Source organism: Onychostoma macrolepis, chromosome 01, assembly GCF_012432095.1.
Source record: "Onychostoma macrolepis isolate SWU-2019 chromosome 01, ASM1243209v1, whole genome shotgun sequence".
Taxonomy (NCBI): Eukaryota; Metazoa; Chordata; class Actinopteri; order Cypriniformes; family Cyprinidae; genus Onychostoma; species Onychostoma macrolepis.
The window spans coordinates 40,542,386-40,549,026 of NC_081155.1; the positions used below are offsets into that span (position 1 = coordinate 40,542,386).

Genomic DNA, 6,641 nt, shown 5'->3' on the forward strand with positions numbered 1-6,641 from the left:
ATAAAGTTCACATTGCTGTTGCAGATGAAATATAACACGGATAACTATATATATATATATATATATATATATATATATATATATATATATATTTTTTTTTTTTTTTTTTTTTTATTATTATTTTTTTTCCAGGTTAAATGATGAATATTAGTAACTCAAACCTCTTTTTTTAAAACCTCTCTACCTAACCGTCGATCACGCGCATCCACCACATTTGCAGGTTTTAAAAAAAAATTAATTTTATTCATATTTGTAGTTCTTGACCGAATCCTTCACCAAAGCGCAATGGATTGTGGACAATTTTAGCCATTAGAGTGTGCATGGATCCACTCTTCAAAAATCGACCTGAAATAGTAGACCATCCAGGGACTTCTGCCGTACTCTTTTCAACATACTATGCTTTGGGGCATACTTATTGCAATCTCACATACCATTTAGGATGGATAGTATGAACATTGGGACGCAGGGAATCACTTGTTTCAGTCATGAACGAATCATCATTTTTGACTGAATTAGTTGAGTAAATTAATCAATACTTACTCATAAAGAGTCATTTAGTTCAAGAATGAATCCTTGTTGAATGATTCAGTTTAGTAAAGGAATTAATTGCACACTCACAAAGACAGTCCTTTGTTTTGTTAATGAATAAATCAATGTATTTGGGTGAATTGGTTGAGTAAATTAATCAACTAATCATTTAATCATAATTTAGTCTCCTTCCTCTCACTGCTTTTTTTGCAAAAATTTTTACATTTTGGGTAAACTATTCCTTTAATAAATTAAACGTTTTAGCAAGAAATGAAGAGATCTATCTCTAATAATTATTTATATATATATATATATATATATATATATATATATATATATATTCAAAGCATACTTCATATATTAATTTTACGGTATGACAACTTCAGAATGGATATGATAACAGGCTCTGCTCTTTTTGTTACACACATACACAGACTCTTCAGACTATTTCAAAACAAGGTCTCAGGTTTGTTGAAATGGATGTCAGGATTCAAGTGTTTGCTGCTCTGTGTCAGTTTTTGGGCACAGGCCATTGTTACGTACATTCATTTATGTTTGTTCTATGTGTCTTGTGGTGTGCTTTCTTTTGTTATTGTTTTTCTTTTCTTTTTCCATGTCTACTGCTGTCACTGTCGTGGAGGTGATTGGATTCACCTGTTGCTGATTTGCTACCCATTCAACTCAGCTCCACTGATTGTCTCAACATGATCTCACAGAATTCCGTGTAATGTTCACGGACTTAATTAACCTCTGAATCTGTGGTGGCATCACGGAATCGCCGAAAATTCCGTGATGGGCTCACAGAAAAATTCCGTGATGGACTCACAGAAGTGATACCAATGTAAGTCAGTGACAGGCATCAGCCGTGCTCCACGCACGGAAACCCTTAGCATCAATATGCCGACGCGATACTGGGAAATTTATCGTCATCATTATTGTTCAGAACTGGGTAGGTTTAGGGTAGGGGTAGGGGTAGGGGTAGGGGTGGGGTCAGGTACTCCAGTGAAAGTATAACTGCATCGGAGTCACTCTTTTTACATGGTCCGATGCAGCGCTGGTGTTGAACCAGTGAATCCGTGCGTGGACCACGGCTGATGCCTTCTGTGAGCCCATCACGGAATTTTCGGCGATTCCGTGATGCCACCACAGATTCGGGGTTAATTAAGTCCGTGAACATTACACGGAATTCTGTGAGATCAGGTTGGATTGGCTGCACTCAGGAGGAAGCCAGCATATAAAGCCAGCACTGTCTCAGAGCAAACTGAGAGGGATGCAGAGTGTAATCTGCCATATGGGCATCTTTTTTGCTGGTGACAGATAATCTTATGTTTTGTTGCTGTTGAGTGCTAAGCATGGGTGCTACTGTGGATTTAGTTGGAGACTTGTAAATTTGTTTAGAATTTAAGTGTTTTGTAAGGAAACTTGTAGGGAGGTAGGTGCCTTTTTCTTTAATTGCTTTTCTCCTGGTTATGAGTAGTCAAGGAGATGGGAAGTTCATTTTGTTATTCATTTGCTTTTGGTTTATGTATAGGTAAGTTATAGTTAAAATGGAGTTAGAAATCTTTTTGTTTATGTTGGCCTTTGCCCCCTCCTGAAGCTTGTTTCCCCTTATCATTTTCTTATGACTTAATAAAAATGTAAATAAGTTATTTTGTTTGGAGGTGTGTTATTGGGGCTGGAGACAAGAGGTCCCTGTGCTCTCACTTTCCAAAATTTGTTACTTCTGGGTCCATTACCTCTAGAATAAAAGAGGGCAGCATGTAACAAGTGGGGGCTCGTCCTTTCAAGTGAAAGTTTACTGTCGTGTAGTTGTAAGTATCTGCTCATTTCTTTCTTGTTCTGTTTGGCTGTTTTCTTTTTGTTGAAGGAGAAGGCCTATGTGGTAGTGAGAATTATGGAATTTGATTTAATTTACGCTTTCTCCTACCATATTTTTTTGTATGTTGTAGGAAGTTAGATTTATTTAATATTGAGGTTTCAAGGCAGGATACCAAAAAAGTTATTAAAGCTAGATGATGAAGGGATTTTGCCAGATTGCTCTGCTGTCAGTGCTGGGGCACAACCTGGGTTCACAGCAAAAGCTATGGTGGGTGAGGTTCTTTCTGGGCCGGTGACTGAGTCTCTGGGTGAGTGTTAGCTGTCAAGCTGAAGGAGTTAGCCCTCCAAATATTAATAATAAAATAATAAAAAACAGGAGTGTGAGGGGCAGAAGATCAGGCTTCGTGCTATAGAGGCTCAAGCAGATAGGGATATTAACATGCGTGAGTTAGATTTGCATGCACAGGAATTAAATCGAAGGCCAGTTCCTATGTCTCGTTCTAGACTCCCCTCTGCTTAATATTCCGTCACTTCACTTGCTGCTGTTTCGCACCAAGATACTGATGATGCAACTTCTGAGCCAGATTTTGATGTTGGTAGGTACCTTAAACTAGTACCCCTGTTTAGAGAAGCAGAAGTAGATTTGTTTCGTCACCTTTGAATGGGTTGCTACAAAATTGCGCTGGCCAGAAGACATGTGGGCTCAGCTTTTGCAGTGCAGTTTTTCTGGTGAAGCAGAGGAGGTTTGCTCTGCTTTTCCAATAGCTCAGTCCCTTGACTATGGTACAGTGAAATCTTCCCTTCTGAGAGCGTTTGAGTTAGTGCTGGAGGTGTACCGTCACAAATTTAGATCACATGTGAAAACGTACGTTTGTCGAGTTCGCAAGGGAGAAGAAAACCCTTTTCGAGAGGTGGTGTTTCTCCAGTGGGATCACGACCCTTGATCAGCTTTAAGAGCTGGTCTTACTGGAAGACTTCAAAAGTTGTATTCTGTAAATTGTTGTCCATTTTTTTTAAATGAGCAGAGAATTGCAAATCTTTCCGACGCTGCGGTTGTAGCCGATGAGTTTGTCGTGTTAGTGCATCTTCCATTTATGAAGTGTCTAATTGGGAAATGACACGCGTGTTCTCGCGCAAAGGTGAGACCCAGTCAGTAACTCGTTGTAAAAAGGCTTAAAGTGATAAACGTGTTTGTTTATTGTCTTGATCCAAGTCATTTCATTTCTGACTGCAAGGTGTGGAAGGAAAAGTACTCTGCTTCCAAATCTAAAAGTGTTGCACTCATACACCCTGCACATGAGGAAAACTATACAATCGATCTGTCATATCAACCTTTCCTCCTGTCTGGGCCAGTGTCTGTCTCCGTTGACTCTGAGTGCAAACCTGTCACCATTTTGAGAGGTACTGGGTTAAGAGTTGTTGCCCCAGTTTGCCGAGACTTATTCTGATACAGATGTGCTAGGCGGAATTGGAATGCAGTGCATACATTTTCTCTTCACAAACCGTTTACTTCTCTACTATATAGTAGTATATAGTGGATAGTGGATTTTACCGATACCGATAGCTAGGTTGGACTAGATTGGATTACATTGGCCGATACCGATTAATCCACCGATAGTTTTCAAAATGGATACCGAAAGAGAGCTAGTGCTTTACTATTTAAAAAAAAAAAAAAAAAAAAGCAGCAACATTACTACAAGTATGTCTGAAACCTCAGTATTCCTAAAAGAGTAGGTGAGAATTACCTGGGTGATGTACTAATTCTCGTTAGATTCGGACGTGCGTCTACTTAAAGTGCGTCTGAATATGCCTACTATATAGTAGGGGAGAAGCAGTAGGCGAATGAGTATGTCTGAAACCTCAGTATTCATGAGAAGTTGAAGTTCCCGGATGTCCTACTGCTTCTGCCCAGGTTCTTGAGTGCTCATCAATGGATACTTTTCTATCCCAGAAGGCCACTGGAGATCAATACGTCATCATCGAACGTGATGGAGAACAGCGACGAGGGTGTTTACAAATGTATCACAAATCAAAAACACAGTTCCCTGTGTTAAAATCGCATTTGTTGAGCTACTGTAGAGTGAACTGTTGATTTGCTTAAGGTGTAAAGACGCTAGACAGTAACATTACGCTGTATTTGTGGGGTTTTTGCTGTAAAAATACGTGTCATGTATAGCGAACAGGGGAGCTCCTGTAAACACGCACATCTCCAGAGTGCATTTACATAAACCATATACATCTTAAAGACAATTACTAAATGTCTATTTAACATGAGACCGGAAGATATTCTTAAAGAATTTCAGATGAGCACATCACAACATGAACAGATATCTGAGTGAGTGATGTAACGTTGTGTGCTATTATGTAGAATTTACTGTTGTCAACACTGCTTCAGATAAATGTAAATGTACATCAACAAATCTACATGGAGTAACTAAACATAAGTTATCAATTTTATTTGTCCATTAGTATTGTTGATAAATTGAGGAACATTTGTGTTGGATAAAATGAGTTAACGCAACAACTACCTCACCATGTAAAAGTATTGAGCAGATAAATCAGAGGTAACTGAATCTTGTCTGGATGTTACAGGGACAGATGAGACACACGTGTGTTTATTCGGTGCAGAGTGACTGATGGAGGAATGCTGCCATCAAAGGCTCTCAGTGAGTATACTACTGAAATGAATAAAATGGCTTTTAAATCTTAAGTTGTAGCTTATTTTAATTATTGTAAGTTCAAACAGAGCTATTGCAGTGCTTTTTTGATTCTTGATTGCTATAAATTTGTTGCAGAGCTTTTGTGGTGGAGCAGGTGACTGCGGCATTTGTGGAAGGGGAAAAAAAAAAAAAAACGAAAAACCTGAAACAAAAATATAAAGTAAGAAATCATTTGATTACTTCTAATACAGAAATCAAATGACACTGTGCTGTTAAAATGACTGCTTGTGTATTATATTTGTGCATCTCTGCAGGATCTGAAATGTCCAACATCCTAGAAATGGTCCAGTGCAATGGACGCTCCACTCCACTCCACCTGCCCTTACTCTCTCATCTGAGTTGGATGTTGCTGTGGTCTCTTCATCAACAGTGAGCTCAAAAAACAGACAGACACAGACAGAACAGCGTTGAGGCGAGTAAATAATGACTTAATTTATGTTTGAGTGAAATAACCCTTTAAAGCCCCAAATAGAAATTGTGTGAAATATATGTAAGCATTTATATTATAGTAGTAACTTTAAGAAATGAGCAGCTTTATTGAGCGTTTCTGCCCAAGGCAAAAAATTTACATTTTTAATCTTTTTTTACATTTACAATTATGCATTTGGCAGACACGTTTATCCGAAGTGACTTACAGTGCTCTTATTACAGGGACCCCAATCCCCCTGCAGCAACCTGGAATAAAGACACTGGTGGTGACGCCTGCATAGATCGAACCAGCAACCTTCTGCATACCAGTTCACCACACCACATAAGTAAAGAAGCTAGATCAAAAATTAGCATGTAATTGTAAACATGTGAAATTAAATTTGTTAAGAAATGGAATGCTGACAACATGAGATGTAACTTTTTTTTTTTTTTATAAATACTGTGTAAATGTTTGTCAGGTAGTTGTTCTCATGGAGAGCAGCACGTTAATGTTTGGAACAGACACTGCGGCAGCCAGATTGTCCCACACATGTTCTCCTGCTCTTGTTCAAGATTGTGTGGTACGGGGGGCCTCATCCTCTCTGTGCACTCAGGCAATGATAGCCTCGATGCCCCTTTCTCATCCATGATCAGGTTCAGTCTGACTGCAGCAATGAGGGAGGTGATGGACAGCAGGGACAGGTGAAGGTGGACACGGTGGTCAGCTGTGTCATCAGAATAAAGCTGCAGAACTGGACCAGCTGTGTTGAGATGGCAGTAGGATTTGGGTTCACCGCTTGTAAATACATGATTGTTAGAACAATGTTTGAATAAAGCTTTGTTTCATGTGTTGTTGACTTGTTTATTGTCATGGTTACTTGTATTTACATTTTACTCATGTTTCCTGTTGTTGTCAGAAAATATAATTGTTTCATTAACATATGCATTAATTCATTACATGACCAAAAATTGAGATGTATTCACCTTGGCTATATTTGTCTAGTGTGACGTCATGCATAGCCATGGCATCTGAAAAAGCAAATTGCATTTTGCTTGTTTTACTAAAAAATATTATTGGTCAGTATTTATCGTTATTATTGTTAACGATAATTATTGTTGGGCTACCAGCACTTTCTGAGGTAATCTTAATTTCTAAGTAGTAATACT

At 38.5% G+C, this 6,641-nt stretch overlaps 1 long non-coding RNA gene across 1 annotated transcript; it reads left to right on the plus strand.

Moving 5' to 3' along the window:
• Nucleotides 1-4,964: 4,964 nt before the first annotated feature.
• On the plus strand, nucleotides 4,965-5,382 carry LOC131549165 (uncharacterized). Its single transcript, XR_009273344.1, has 3 exons — nucleotides 4,965-5,012; nucleotides 5,142-5,226; nucleotides 5,321-5,382. It is a non-coding gene; the product is annotated as an uncharacterized LOC131549165 (long non-coding RNA).
• Nucleotides 5,383-6,641: the final 1,259 nt, after the last annotated feature.